Source organism: Chiloscyllium plagiosum, chromosome 25 (genome assembly GCF_004010195.1).
Source record: "Chiloscyllium plagiosum isolate BGI_BamShark_2017 chromosome 25, ASM401019v2, whole genome shotgun sequence".
Taxonomy (NCBI): Eukaryota; Metazoa; Chordata; class Chondrichthyes; order Orectolobiformes; family Hemiscylliidae; genus Chiloscyllium; species Chiloscyllium plagiosum.
In genome coordinates, this window is record NC_057734.1 from 3,250,887 (window position 1) to 3,267,755 (window position 16,869).

A 16,869-nucleotide genomic window follows, 5' to 3' on the forward strand; every position below is an offset into this window, starting at 1 on the left:
CAATACACTCCCCTAGTCTTGAAATCCCTAAAACAAGGGAAAAGACACCTGCCATTCACCTCATCTATACCCCTAAGTATTTTATAAATCTCTTATAAAAGGTCACCCCTCAACCTTCTATACTAATACCCGCATCCACTACTTCCTCTGGAAGTTCATTCCACACACGAACTACCCTCTGTGTAAAAGAAATTGCTCATGTCTTTTTTTTAAAAAATCTTTCTCCTCTCACCTTAACAATACACTCCCCTAGTCTTGAAATCCCTAAAACGAGGGAAAAGACACCTGCCATTCACCTCATCTATACCCCTAAGTATTTTATAAATCTCTTATAAAAGGTCACCCCTCAACCTTCTATACTAGAGAAAAAATTTCCTGCCTCTCCTTTAACTCAAACCCTCCAGTCTTGGCAACATCCTGGTAAATCTACTTGAAGTCAGCTCCCTGGCTGTCATTGCTACTCAGAGTTTGGGACCCTAAAGTTTCAGCTTGGGATCTGAACTCCCACTTTAGGAAGCTCTATTTTACATCCACTTGAATAGGAAGATGGAGTCTGGGGATGAACAACCCTCCTCAGGCAGCTGAGGGAATTGGGCATGACGGCGAATATCCTTGCCAACTTTTATAGGTGCGCCATCGAGAGCATTCTGTCCGGATGTATCACTACCTGGTATGGCAACTGTACCATTCAAGATCAGAGATGGTTACAGAGAGTGGTGAACTCAACCCAGACAATCACAAAGGCCAACCTCCCATCTATAGAATCCATCAACCAGACCCGCTGTCAAGGAAAGGCAGCCAGCATTCTCAAAATTCCATCCCATCCTGGCAATGTTTTTCTACAACCTCTACCATCAGGGAGAAGGTACAGAAGCCTGAACACACCCACCAGCCGGTTTCAAAACAGTTTCTATCCTACTGTTGTTAGAATACTGAATGGACTCACAAACTCTTAGCATACGCCTGTACCTGTGTTTTTGTTTTTGCCGCTATTTAACTATTACTTACTATCTTTGCTACTTAACTCTGTGATCTGCCTGTATTGCTCGCAAGACAAAGCTTTTCACTGTGCCTCAGTACACGACAATAAATTCATGTCAGTTCAATTTATTTCAATTTAAAAGTGCCTACTGCAACTCCCTTAATACTGCACTGGAATTCTGCAACTGTGTGTAGAAGCTCTGAAACGGGACTTGTACCTGGAGCCTGGTGAATTGCAACTCGGAAGCAATCGAGCTGGAATGAGCCACAGCTGGAATTGGACACAGAGACTCCAGTGACCAGGCTCTGACCAGAATGTACATTTAAAAAAAGGATTTTAAAACAGTACCAGCAAACATTAAAAGCATCTTCTACGGAAACCAATTGGTTTCACTTGTACAGTAAAAAGCTAGTTCCGCTCCTGAATTTAAACATGCACCGTAGTGAGAAGTTTCATTTTAAGTGCAGTGTATAATTTAAATTAAAATCCAATTAACTGAAATTAAGTCTCAGCAATGGCAACCATGAAACTATTGTTGACTTGCACAAAAATCTATCCAGTTCACCAATGTTATTTCGGGAAGGAAATCTGCCGTCCTTGCTTGGTCTGGCCTACGTGTGGCTCCAGGCCCACATCAATATGGCTGACTCAGAACTGTCTTCTGAAATGATCCAAGCAAAACACCCAGTTCAACAGCAACTAGAGATGGGTATTAAATGCTGGACTTGCCCAGTGACACTCACATCCTCTGACAGAATATATATATAAGAAAAATGGAGAAATCACATTCTCATTCCAGCCTGCAACACTTTTATTAAATTACATTACAGTGTGGAAACAGGCCCTTCGGCCCAACAAGTCCACACCGCCCCGCCGAAGCGCAACCCACCCATACCCCTACATTTACCCCTTACCTAACACTACGGGCAATTTAGCACGGCCAATTCACCTGACCTGCACATCTTTGGACTGTGGGAGGAAACCGGAGCACCTGGAGGAAACCCACGCAGACACGGGGAGAATGTGCAAACTCCACACAGTCAGTCGCCTGAGGCGGGAATTGAACCCGGGTCTCTGGCGCTGTGAGGCCAGAGAACATGAATGCATGTAAGCAAACTTCAGTCAAACGATAAAATTTATTTTAAGAATCTGTCAATGTTACATGATCGTTTACCTTTGTCCTGATAACCCATTACTAGTCCAAAGCTCTGCCATTTAACTCAAAAGGGTGGTAATCATTTTACTTTCCTAGATGAGAAATGTTCTTATAACGAGAACAAAGAACATAAGAAACAGGTAGGAGCAGGCCATTTGGCCCATTGAGCCCGCTCTGCCCTTCAATAAGATCACGGTTCATCTTTTTGCGGAGTCAGCTCCAATTACCCACCTACTCACCAGAACCCTTAATTGCTGCAGTGCCTCTGTACGGCATGTATTATAGAAAACACTTGCTAAATATATAGAACTACTCCTACTTAGCAAACACTTTTAACCAATAAAATACCCAAGTCACTTGAAGTACCAAGATGAAACAAAGTTTAACTCTGGACCACTTAAGGAGATATCAGGGCAAACAGCCAAAAGCGTGGTCAAAGAGATGGTTTTCAGGCATGTGTCAGAAGGAGGGCAGGGAGGGAATTCCAAGCTTAAGCAGTCAAAGACATGGCCTGTGGAGGATTAAGTAACTTGGAGGCACTCTTAAGACAACAGAATTATATGGGCGCAGATATCTCAGAGGACTATAGTCAAGGTCTTTTCTCCAGGGTAGGCGAGTCCAAAACTAGATTTGGGGGGGGGAGAGAGAGATTTGAAAAAGGACCTAAGGGGCAACGTTTTCATGCAGTACTGCACTGTAATGTTCTGTGTTCTATGGAGGGTGGTGCAAATCCTGGTTGGGTTCCAGTAGAGAGAAGGAGCAAACCTTACTGCTGGCATCTTTTCACTGGATTAGCACTGGTTTTGAGACCCTGCTCAGAGAAGAAATTACCGCTGTTCCATTAGTGGAGCTTCTTGAGCAAACATTGGAGCTGGTAGGAATGCACATTAACAGCAATCCATTTGGTAGGCAGACTTCTCTTTTCTCACTGTGTGCGTCTTTTTTTAATTTGCATCACTCAGCCTTACCTTCTTTGTGTGTCAATCGATGTCACATTCCATTGTTTCCTCCGAGTCAAGTCACAGCTCCAAATCCCAGTACAAAACTAGAGTACATAATCCAGGTGGATGCTTGCAGTGCAGAGCTGCAGGAGTGCTGCACAGCCAAAGATGCCATCTTTTGGATCAGATGCTAAACCAAGGCCCTGTCTGCCCTCTCAAAATGTTCAACTTTGCATTCTAAAGACGGAAATTCCTGACAGTGCAGCACTCCCTCAGTACAGCACCGAGTGCACCAGTCCAGGTTTGTGTGTTGAAGTCTGGAACCTTCTTTCTGACTCTGAGATGAGACTGCAACTTGCTGAACCACAGCCAGTATTCCCAGATAGGTTATTGACCAAATGTGGAAGGGAACATTATGAATTAAAGAAAAGGAAACTGATTCAAAATCAAAAGGAGAAGAAACTTACCTCTTCAAATCCTCTGCCCCAGCTGGCGATGGTAGAGGTTCCACCTTTCCTTCTGTCTGCTATTAGCGTGTACTGGAAGGATTTAGCCATTTTGCGAACACATCTTCCCCGGATATCAGGTTCTGGAGTAGGGTTCAAACCTGGAGCTGTAGGCTCAGAGGCAAAGGCAGTACCCAGTGTGCCACAAAGGCTCCCATGGAAGATATGGGCTAGCTAAACTGATTTTTTACATGTTTACAAAGATGGTGAAAAGTCACTTACAGCATGTTAAGTCAGTGTTCTGCAGGAAATAAAGTTTAATATTACTCACTTAACCATAGCATGACCAACTGATCTTTTATCCTATTTGTTTCTTGGCCTTTGCTGCAGATGTTGGCAATAAAATGAGTGCCCAAAAGTAATACTCTAGTCTTCAGTACTCTGGAATTCCCTGACAATGTGAAAGGAGTGACGAGTTTTTTATTCCAACAGCCTTTATCAGATTCCTTGAAAGTGGAGTCGCAGGTGGATAGGATAGTGAAGGTGGTGTCTGGTATGATTTCATTGGTCAGAGTATTGAGTATAGGAGTTGGAAGGTCAAGTTGCAGCTGTACAGGACATTAGTTAGGCCAGTTTGGGTGTTCCTCCTATTGGAAGGATGCTGTGAGACTTGAAAGAGTTCCGATAGGATTTACAAGGACGTTGCTAGGGTTGGAGTTATAGGGAGATGCTGAATAGGCTGGGACTGGTTACCCTGGAACATCAGAGGCTGAGGGGTGACCTTATAAAAAGGTTTATAAAATCATGAGGGGCATGGATAGGGAAAATAGACAAGGTCTTTTCCCCGGGGTGGGGGAGTCCAAAACTAGAGTGCATACGTTTAGAATGAGAGGGGAAAGATTTAAAAAGGACCTAAGAGGCAACTTTTTCATGCAGAGGGTGGTGTGTGTATGGATTGAGTTGCCAGAGGAAGTGGTGGAGGCTGGTACAATGACATTTAAAAGGAATTTGGGTGGGTCTAAGAATAGGAAGAGTTTAGAGGGACATGGGCCAAATGTTAGCAAATAGGAAGAGATTAGGATATCTGGTTGGCATGAATGGGTTGGACCAAAGGGTCTGTTTCTGTGTTGTACATCTCTATGACAGTAAAATTAGAGGGGGTGGAGGTAACAGAGGCATTTAAAAACAAGCATGCACTCTTTAAAAATTAAATAATCAAGTGTCGTTTTAACCAGGAGTTAAATGTAGGTCACTGAACATGAGACGCCCGAGGGCTGAATGGGACTTGTTGGAAGCACAACACAGAGCTCCAGATAATCTTAAGTTTCTGAAGGGTACAGCAGCTTAGCCAAGAGCATGTTGGAAATGCCAACTTTAGAGGCGTAGATGACCTCTGAATGATGTCCTTGTTCTAGGGCATCTTAAAATGAATTATTTTTGAGGTGCAGTCACAAATGTAAAAAGCAAATGCAGTAGCCAATACATGTGTGGGAAGTCTGACAAAGAGCAACAAAATGGGCCAACAGTTACTCTGTTTCATTGAGGGAGGAACTTTGACCAAGACAGCAGGACAACTCCCTTCTCTGATTCAGGCAAAGTCCCTTTGAAGCCTGTTGTGCCTTCCTTGGGAGATTGACAGTACTTCGGTCAACTGGAACATCTGACACAATGCAGAACACTCTTACCAGTGTATTAAAGGTTAGAATGGATAACATGCTCACGTTTCTGAAATGGGCCTTGCATCTACAACCTTCCAACTCAAGAGAGGAAAGGGTTTAAAACTGCGGCATGCTGATTCTTATCAGTATTTATGTAAGAGCTTAAACATTGGACTGTTGGTTTAAAAAAAATATATATTTTGGGCCATACAGCACACAGAAGGCCAATGAATGCCTGAAAGGGCAAGATAATGTGCAGCATTTGGGTGGAACTCATTAGAACCTATCGGTTTCCCTCAAACTTATAAATAAGCTCCTGTAATGATGTAGCATATTTGATACCAAAGTACAGACACAAGGTGGTTGACTGTACATCTGTCTGCTCTCTTCATGACTTACCTTCACTAACTTCCTAGTTAACCATGCTTTTATCTGCTCTGGAAATTCTTTTCTCTTCCATAGCATCTAAAAATTAATGCAGTCCTGTCAGAGCTTTCTATCCCTGCCATGCATGCTGTTTCATAATCCCAACACTTCCTTGTTATATATTAAAGTTTATGATTTCTCTTTCATGCCATTAATTTTAACCTCGTTCTCAACTCTCAGCACCTGATTCAAAACTTTTGTATTTAATTTCAGTATAGCTTGGAAAATTCTAAAGGCCTCCACTAACTTGACCCGGATCCTCATTTTCTCACAACTCAGCAGTCTGCCATTACCCTCAGTATCCTCGTCAATAGTTCTACTCGCTTAAAGTAATGCAGGGATTAAGTCCAAAATGTCACATTCCTTGATGGAGCCTCATCAAGTCCAAACAGTACTCCAAAAATTACCGTCAACAAATTTTAGAAAAGACTTCTGACAGATGTCAGAAAAGAACAGAAATTGCTGGAAAAACTCCACAGCATCATTGAAAAGAAAGTGGAATTACTATTTCAACTCCAGTGACCCTTCTTCAGAACCCATTCTGAAGGGTCACTGGACTCAAAATGTTAACCCTGTTTGTCTCTCCACAGATGGTGCTGGCTTGCTGAGTTTTTCCAGCAATTTTTGTTTCTGAAATTACTTCCTTTGGCAAGAAAACAACAATAACAAACTCACATTTAAATCACACCTTTCACATCCTCATGATGTCCCAAAGTCCTCAGAAGTTAATGTGTACTTTATAAAAAGTGTAATCTTGTTGTTACATGAGCAAACATTACTGCCAGCCTGTGCCCAGCAAGGACCTACTAACATCATATTACCAAACGGTCAGGCCAAGGAAACAGCAGACATCTCTTTGAACATAGAGGGATGACAACAACAGTGTTAACATTGCTAGATCAGTAATCCAGATTACCAGGACAACGATCCAGTAATGAGAGTTTAGGCCCAGTTCTTTGGGGTTCAAAAGAATGAGAGAACATCTAATTGAGATATGCAAGATGCTCAATGGGACTAACCAAGTAGACATAGTATGAATGCTTCCTCACATCGAGCAAATTTACAATGAAAGAAAGTCTATTGTCTTTCAATGTGGCCAATTTATGACTCCATGACTTTTAGCTATCCTTAGGAATAGCAGAGCAAACCAGTTACATTTAAGGATGTGGCTCACCCACACACCACCTTCTCTCAGGTTAATCATGCCTGTGCCCATAATTTTTAAAAAAATCCAAGTTTGCTCGTTCAGGTTAAAATCTATTTTTAAACCTTAACACACAGTAAACATGCCTTCCATTTTATTCTTTTCTGTCAGCGTTAAGTTTCAGAATTATCCTGCCCACGTATATATTTTCTCCAACTCTTTGTAATTTTGGATCTTCCTCTTTCAATTCCACAGCAGCTCAATGTTTGACAGCATCAGCAAATTCAATTATCATTGCAAGGGAAGTTCCCAACTCAAGTTGTTGGTGTAGCTATTTTCTTCTAATCAACATGGTCAGAGATATTATGACACACCGCTGGAGCAAGTGGGACTTGAACCTGGGCCTCCTGGCTCAGACGCAGAGAAACTACCACCGCACCACAACAGCTCTATAAATTATTGATGGAAATTACCTCCATCTGGAAAATGGATTGGAACTTTCCAGATATCTATTAACACCTTTGGCAAGTATTTAATATTTCACAGACTTTGATGTTTACAACACAGAAGAAAGCCATTTGACCCGGTCATGTCCATACTAGTCAACAAAGATCTGACTGCTAATCTAACTTACCAACTCTTGGTCCATAATACTGGACATTGGGGCAATGCAAGTACATATCTAAATATTACTTAAATCGTATAAGAGTTTCTGACTCAACCAACCTTATATACACGGAGTTCCAGATTCCCACTATGCTCTGGGTGAAGAAGATTTTCCTTATCTCTCAGTCATACAGCACAGAAGAGACCCATTGGCCCACGAAGTCCATGCCAATCTATTTACACTACTCTCTCCTTGTTACAAACCTCTTAAGTATGTGCCCCTGGTTATTAACTTATCTATTAATCAAACAAGAGCCTTCCCATCTCCCCTTTCCTATTCCCCCCACCTATGCCCTTCATAATTTTATACACACCCATCTCAAACTTCACTGCTACAAAGAAAGAAACAACAGCCTATCCATTCTTTCCTAATGCTGAGCCTCCAGCCCAGACAAATTGCCTCTGCATCTTCTAGTCCATCCTATAATGTGATTACCAGAACTGTACACTGTACCTCAGGTGTGGTCCAGCTAGTGTTTAATACAGTTCCAGCACAATCTCCCTGCTATTGTATTCTGTGCCTCGGTCAATAAAGGTAATATCCCACAAGTCACCCTAACTGTATCATCTACCTGCCTTGCTACCATCAGAGATCTGAGAATTTGTGCACCAAGGTCTTGGATTTTCACTACTGTCCAGGGTCTTAACATTCAGAGTATAATCACTTCCTTTGTTAGCCCTCTCCAAGAGTATAGCCTCATATTTTTCCAGGTTGAAATCTGAAATGCCTAGCTGACCAAACCAGAAGGTTTACTGTCCTCTATCAAGTGTCTCAACGTCTGCCTTAAATACCTACTTACTTAATTGAAACCCAATTACACCAAGCTGGGGGCTTCCTAAGTTTCATGTAAGTCACATCCTCAAAAAAATTAGGAGAGGTTGGTCAGTCAAGATATCCCATTTCTGAAGCTACACTAACTGCTGATGGAGAAGTTATTCCACAGATAATGGTGAAGTCTGTGTTTTTTCACATGTTCCTGCATTCATGGGATCCCTATAGTGTGGAAAGAGGCCATTCAGCTCATCCACTCCACACTGACCCTACGAAGGGCATCCCACCAGAGCCAGACCCCACCCTATCCCCGTAACCCAGCATTTACCCTGGGTACTTCACCTGGTCTACATATGCCTGGACACCATGGGGCAATTTAGCATGGCTAATCCACCTAACCTGCATATTTTAGAACTGGAAACCACAGCATCTGGAGGAAACCCACACAGACAAGGGGAGAACGTGCAAACTCCATACCAACAGTCACCCACGGGTGGAATTAAAATCAAGTACCTGGTGCTGTGAGGCAGCAGTGCTAACCACTGAGCTAACGTGCAAGTCATTGGGAAAATTGCTTCCTTCTTTACACATGACTTGACATGGTGATACCTAATTTAAAGAAAGACTATTTTTTTATATGAAATGGAAAAAAGAGGGGCCTTTTGGTTTAAAAACTTGAAAGGAATCACTCACAGATAAAAAAAGGATGAAGCTATGGCAGAGCTATGAGGTAAATATTTTGTCATTTATTACAAATAATAGTGCAAGTGAGAGAACGTAGGTGTACTGGGAGGATGATGATATGGAACAAACATCAGCAATAACGAGAGAGAGAAAATTGGTTCCATTGATAATTAGCAGAACTGATGAGAGTGAAGAAATCACTGGGTTCAGATGAAATGCACCAGGAGTGCTGAAAGTGATCAGGGAGGAGATAGCAGAGGGCGGAGATAACAAGGATTTTTGCTTTACTATCTGTGTCAGAGAGAAGGATTACGGTCAACCCAATGTAATTTACAATTTGAAACAAACTGCCACACTCCCTCTCGTAGATGACTTCTTAATCATTGTAACATATCGAGAGGCATTACACCACCTTCTGAAAAAGCACAAAAAAGCAGCTGAGAATATTGAACAGTAGGTGTAAGAAACAAATGAATAGAAGACACATTTCATGGAAAGCTAGCACAGGGCATGGGTGAATAAAGGCTGTTTGGGTTACAAACTGCAATACTCTGGTCAAGCGCTGATATTATTAAAGAATGCTAATAAAGCCCATGTTTTATTTTCAGTAGTTCTGAGGTTAGGTCATTGATCTGAAATGTCAACTCTTTTCACTTTCTGCAAATACTGCCACACTGCTGGTATTGCCAGCAATTCCTGTTTTTATTCATGAATGGGGACTTGGATTAAAAGATGCCAAATGTGGATCACCGGGCAGCACTCTCCAGAATTAAGCTCTGGGTTAAAGTTCCACACCAAGGATTTGAGCACAGAAATCTTGTTGAGGTTTGTTGCAGTACTGAAGGAATATTTCACTGCAGGTGTATAGGAGGTGTGCTCTCCGATTAGCTGAGAGGAATCTTATCTAACCTCTTAGGTGCAGGTAGAAGATTCAGGGACACTATTTCAAACATACAGCATGGGAGCCATTCCTAGTGTCCTGTCACAAAATGGTAGCCCATGTTTCCTACTTGACAACAGTGACTCGCTTCAAAAATACTTCATTGATAGAAGTTATTAATGAAAAGCAATGATAGAATACATTGTACAAAACATGGGGCAGACTGCAAAGAACTTGTAGGCAAAAGTGAGTACTGCAGATGCTGGAGCTCAGAGTCAAGATTAGAGTGGTGCCGGAAAAGGTGAATTCCTGATGAAGGGCTTTTGCCCGAAACGTTGATTTTCTTGCCCCTCTGATGTGGCCGGACCTGCTGTGCTTTTGCAGCACCACTCTAATCTTGACTTGTGTTTTAGCGGCACCTTTTACAGCTTTAACATCTCCCAATCCAGTTTATAACCAACAAGTTGCATCTGAAATATGATCACTCGGGAAATAAACATTACACAACTGTATGCAGCGTTGGCTGCTCTCAAGTTGCAAATCAGGAACTGAAGACTGGAGCACAGCAATAGGAGATATTTAAAATTGTTACCGGAAGTGGGGGGACACATTGCAGAAAGTTACTTTACATGGAACAGCCTCATGCCCTTGACCAGAGAGAACAGTTGGGGTAGAAATTATTGCAACCTAAGCAGGATATATATTTGAAGTAGAATAAAGTGATGAAAAAAGTGGACAGTCAGAACCAATGCTCTGATATTGAGCTTGTAGAGACAAAAACGTTTAGAATTCCTTCTATGCATTAAATATCTTGAGTATATTACACTAAAATTCAAAATTTTCATTTAGTCTTCTCATTCTTTATGAACCACAATAATCTTTCAACATTTTAAATTAACTCCGCCTTCACTGGAATGCAGCCTTTTTAAATCAAAAATTAAATTGTCTCTTCAAATTTAAGTAATCTATGTAATGTTGAACATCACATTCATAACAGCTGAACAAACAGCTAAATTCACGCTTCCTCCATTTGCTAGAGCAATGAAAAACAGCGAGAGAGAATAGAGTCATACACAAATGGAGAGACACCAAAGGAGAGAATGATTTGGAGGAGCCAGTGTTGGACTGGGGTGGACAAAGTTAAAAATCGCATAGCACCAAGTTATAGCCCAACTGGTTTAATTGGAAGCACTAGCTTTCGGAGCGCTGCTCCTTCATCAGGTGTATGAAGTATAAAATCCTAGGACATAAATTCTACTATAAATTCTGCGTCCTATGATCTTACACTCCACAACCACCTGATGAAGGAGCAGCGCTCCGAAAGCTAATGTTTCCAAATAAACCTGTTGGACTATAACCTGGTGTTGTGTGATTTTTGACAAAGTAGAGAAAAGTGTCTTTTGAGAAACGCCTCTTTGATTCCACTCATTAACTCAAACATGCCCAGATCATCAGATACCTGACATTTCTCAGTGGAGCAAGAGCTCTACCACAGTTAAGAATTTGCCAAGTTAAATATTCATGACAGACTAACAAGTATCCCTCCACATCCTCCCATCTCTTTTACTGTCTGAAGCTGTTTAAAACATGTGGGATGAGTTATATCATTCAAAATGCTCCATGTTTTATTCCTTACTGTAAACCTCCATCAGCATGCCAGGGTCTCAGTCAATCTTCCTCCCAAATACTTAGTCAGAAACAGACCAACTGGTTACGCATTCACATATGACTTGTCAGGACTTGCTGTGTGCAAATTGTCTTTGGATTGAAGTGCATTATAATTTAGGGGCAACCTGAAAGTGTGACACTGTGTTGATAAGTTACTGACTTCAGTCTATCCACATGGGTACAGATCATAGCTGTTCTGGGGAGAAGGAAGGAAGATGGAACATGGACAGAAGTTGTCTTTTTAAGGCATTCACACATTGGGTAAAATTTGTTTGGTTTGCTCAGTCAGCACACTAGCAACAAAGCAGTAACACAAAGAATATAAAAGCACCTTTAAAATACATACACACACACAAATTAAACATTTATCTTGATACATGCACAAATTGTTTTTCCAATAGAGAACAATATTGACTATGAGCTTAACAAAGATTTGCCGAGGGCAAGTTGCTTTGTTGGAAAGTTTTCTCTCTAGAACTGACTCATTGCAAGGCATATAGTAACAATGGGCCTGTCCCTTAATTTATAACCAACTTCAGATGGACCTGACAATTAGCAAGTTCCAATCACTTTGTGCAAAGTCAGGTAGCCTATGCCTCCCACACTCCTTTTATTGTCCAGTTCCTGGACTGGATTATCCACCATCATTCAGGATGGTCAATGTTGCAGAAGCATTCTTCCCACCAGCAGTTCTACAGAGAGGACAGCACTGAACAGCATTCCACCTGAGCTACAGTAAAAGACAACGACATCAAAACTAAAATGACTGTGGTGCCATGAAGCACCCGACAGATCAACAACTTACATTTCCATAGCACCTTCGCAATAGCAAAATGTCCCCAAGCGTAGTTTACCAAAATAAGATTTTGACACCAGATAGGTAAATAATAAATTAGGACAAGTGAGACAATAAGATTAGATTAGATTAGATTACAGTGTGGAAACAGGCCCTTCGGCCCAACAAGTCCACACCGACCCGCCGAAGCGAAACCCACCCATACCCCTACATTTACCTCTTACCTAACACTACAGGCAATTTAGTATGGCCAATTCACCTGACCCTGCACATCTTTGGATGGTGGGAGGAAACCGGAGCACCCGGAGGAAACCCACGCAGACACGGGGAGAACGTGCAAACTCCACACAGTCAGTCGCCTGAGGCGGGAATTGAACCCGGGTCTCTGGCGCTGTGAGGCAGCAGTGCTAACCACTGTGCCACCGTGCCGCCCACTTTAACATGCTCATTAAAAAAAAAACTTAATCCCCCCCCCCACTGACCCCCACCAAAATAAAAATAGAAGTAGAGAATCAGGAATGCTTTTGGAGAGAATATCAGAGGTCAAGGCCAAAGGCAGCTGAAAGGAAATCAGGTTGCAAGGTTGTCAAAATGAACAGTAAGGGAGTGATAGATCTTCAGAAAGTTATATAAATGCCTGGTTCTAGTTAATCCTAAACAGGATGATTAACTTTTGTTAAAAAAAAAGCAACCAGTCAGTGCAATTTCGAACACATATTTCACAACCTGTACTTTGCCCACTAACCAGAATGGCAAGATGTTGTTCCATGTGACAGGTCAGGTTCATAGTTGGGTGGAGGCAGTGGAGATATAATATGCTTTAGGTTTATTTTGCAAGATCCTCATTACTTTGGCATTCATAGAGCCCAAATCTGAAAACCAAATTCAGGGAACTGAACAAAAAACAGAGGAAAAACATTGGAGGAGGTGGGAAGAGAACACAGTCACAGAGGCACAGAAACAAACCCTTCCACCTAACCAGTCCATGCTGAACATAATCCCAAAATAAACTAGTCCCACTTGCCTGGTCCTGGCCCATATCCTCCAAACCTTTTCTTATCAAAATGTCTTTTAAATGTTGTAATTGTACCTCCATTCACCACTACCTCAGGAAGTTCATTCCACACGCGAACCACACTATGCAAACAATTTGCCCCTCACATCTTTCTTAAATGTTACTCCACTCACCTTAAAAAATGTGCCCCCGGTCTTGAAATCCCCCACTCCTCAGGAAAAGACAAATACCATTAATACTTTCTATACCTCTCATTACTTTACAAACTTCTATGAGGGTCGCCTCAGTGACTTAAAACAACAATCCTTCTGGTGATTGCACAAGCTTTTGTCCAGGTTTTGTGGGGAAATAAGGAACAAGCTGAATTTGTACAACACCTTCAATGTGCCAGCATGTTTTCAAGCTGGTCCGGGGATTTTACCAGCAATACTTCACACTGAGACCAGTCCCGAAAGAGATGTTTGATGACAATAGGCTTGATAAGAGATAGAGTCAAAAAGTGTGGCACTAGAAAAGCACAACAGGTCAGGCAGCATCCAAGGAGTAGGAGAATCAACTTTGAGCATAAGCTCTTCATCAGGAATTATGAGGATAAGAGATACTTCATAAAACCTATCTTCAGAATAAAGAGATTGAGGTCAAGAAACAGTGTGGCTTATGATGGCAATCCAGTGCTTAGGACTCTAGGTGACAAACCTTTAGATTGAGACTCAAAAATCATAATTGTAACAATTCATTAAAAAGGTATGAAATACATCAATAAGCCAGGGAGAAGCCAGGGAGAAACCAAGGGCCCAGAACTGAGAAGAACAAATATGTGGAGTTACTTGGGGTTATCTGCAATCAGGTCAATCAAATAGGCAAACTCCAGGATATTGCAAATGTGATGTCCAATGTAATTGCACTGCATCACATTTGCAATTCTAATCTTGGTGATATTTTTCTGTGAAAAGTTGAGGGTTCCTCAAAAGGACACTAAGAGAATTGGACTTTTGTTAATTCTTCAGTGTGACTTGGGAGGGTAGGTGAAGACCATACATTTATTTGACCCCCGCCCCCCCCTTGGAAAGGTCAATACTTTTCCTGCACTTAATAATCTGACTTATTCTTATTGGAGAGAAGGCTTGAGCAAAGTGCTGGAATCCATCCAAAGTGTCCAAATCTTTCAAAGGACCACAGTAACTTGCAACACTCAATCATCCAATCATATAATTCACAGCAACAGGAATATCCTCCCAACCCCCCAAAAAAATCAGAAATTACTGGGAAAGCTCAACAGGTCTGGCAGCATCTATGGAGAGAAAGCAGAGTTAACATTTCAAGTCCAGTGACCCTTTAAAAAACTCTGGGTTCTGTGTTTAGGAATTTACCATAAACAATATAATGATAATCAGATAATGTTTAAAAATCAAAATGATGTTGACAATGATATTGCTCAAAACACGAGGTAACAGTGTCGATATTCTTTTTCAAAAATATAGTTTCATACAACATTCAGATCCACTTGAGGGAGCAGATTGGGACTCAATGTAACCTTGCTCAAAAAGCTGACCGAAGTTCCTGTAGTCACTCACCAGATTGGAAAGAAGCTCGTATTACTTGTGCTACTCTTGTGGTACATGGTTAAAAAAGCAGCAAATAGGGAACAAACACTGACCAACCACTTTCATGGGACAACTAGGTTGTAAAGGCAACACTGCACCCACCAGATGAGCTGCACTCTCCCTTTGTGACTCAGAGTGGTTCAAACCAGAACCTTCTGACCCAGAGGCAAACTTGCTACCAACTGAACCAAACAGGGTCAGCAAGTTTTACAGATTACAGATTAGATTACAGTGTGGAAACAGGCCCTTCGGCCCAACAAGTCCACACCGACCCGCCGAAGCGAAACCCACCCATACCCCTACATTTACCCCTTACCTAACACTACAGGCAATTTAGTATGGCCAATTCACCTGACCCTGCACATCTTTGGATGGTGGAAGGAAACCGGAGCACCCGGAGGAAACCCACGCAGACACGGGGAGAACGTGCAAACTCCACACAGTCAGTCGCCTGAGGCGGGAATTGAACCCGGGTCTCTGACGCTGTGAGGCAGCAGTGCTAACCACTGTGCCACCGTGCTGCCCACTAAGCACGGTTCCAGGGAGAAACCACGGTTCCACTGGTTCCAGGGAGAAACCAGTAACAATGATTTTAAAGAGCAGTGAGGGGAAAGTGAGTCAAATATTGGAAAATATCAGCTGATATCTCTTGTGTGTCAAGCACGAGGTTGTCAAGAGTTGATCCACTTCAGGAAGTGAAATGCAAAGATCAGATGGAATTTTGATGAATTTCTGGGAACAGCATACTGAATTGTATACGGGGGCTGGGGAGAGCAGCAAGGGGTGGAGGAATGGGGACATCTTACTTCACTGGCAGTTTAACTGCCAATGCTCCAATTATTTGCCTGAGTGAATAGTGAAAGAATCCATGGCATGGCTCAATACAGAGTCGCAAATTCTGTCATGGCCCTACTCTACAATTTTCTCTCAAACAACAGCAAAATGGAAAACAAAGTTGAGAGGAACTGTCAGGCTCTGTACAAAATGGCTGCTGCCTTTTCAGACAGAGGAACAGTAACAGAGCCTCAATAAGTCGATACATCTGAGGTAGTGGGAAGTGGAACTCTTCTCAGTGTGGGCCTATGGACTGAGACAGTGCAACAGTCAAGACTGTGATACACTTTGACAATATGTGTGAAATACAAGTTTTAGAACTTAATTTATTTCAGTGAAACAATCAAATACATACAAAAAAAAATGCATAATTGATGGAGGCCTCCTGCAAAACTACCCTTCACTAATTAACAATCAAGTCTGCTGAAGTAGACTGGCCAGGGAAATAAAACGTAGTATTCAAGAACTGATGTTTCACACTGCCATTCTGTCTGAATATGAGAAACTGCACAACAGCATGTGTAAAGGAATCTGCATGTACCAGGTTTAAAAAAAAACTCCCAATCTTTAATTATTATAATATTCTGCGATTTCAGGGAAGTGGTCACTATAGCTTCAATATCTTAACGGCATTTTGGAAACTACATGTCAAATATGCTCTGTTGCTTTACTGAAGAAGCTAGTTGTTGAACATGCGATAAATGCTGAACATATAAATTTCTTGTGGTGCAGCGGTAGTGAGAGAGTCACAAAGCACAGAAACAGAACTTTCAGTCCAACTCATCCATGCTGACCAGACATCCTTATCTGACATCACAATAGTGTCCCCACCCCTCAGCCAGGAGTCCCAGGTTCAATTCTCACCTACTGCAGAGATGTGCAATAACATCCCTGAATCAGGTGGAGGAGAAAACTTCTGTGAGCGTGATACCTCTCCCTTACAGGGGTCGGTTATCTTAGTTAGCTGGATGGCTTGTGATGTAGTGATGTAGTGATGATTAGAGTGGTGCTGGAAAAGCACAGCAGGTCAGGCAGCATCTGAGGAGCAGGAAAATCGATGTTTCGGAAGGGCTTTTGCCCGAAACGTCGATTTTCCTGCTCCTAGGATGCTGCCTAACCTGCTGTGCTTTTCCAGCACCACACTAACCTAGATTGTAATCTCCAGCATCTGCAGTCCTCACTTTTGCCTTTGTGATG

General features: G+C 42.0%; 1 protein-coding gene across 8 annotated transcripts in view; it reads right to left on the reverse strand.

Moving 5' to 3' along the window:
• Positions 1–16,869, reverse strand: part of hic2 (hypermethylated in cancer 2) — a 149,230-nt gene that overhangs the window by 100,980 nt on the left and 31,381 nt on the right. For 2 of the 8 annotated variants that reach the window (XR_006315344.1, XM_043715368.1), the window contains exon 2: positions 3,547–3,668. The exons of the other annotated variants lie outside the window; for them this stretch is intronic. The gene's annotated coding sequence lies outside the window, so the exon portion shown is untranslated. The remainder of the gene's footprint in view (positions 1–3,546; positions 3,669–16,869) is intronic. 8 annotated transcript variants of the gene reach the window in all.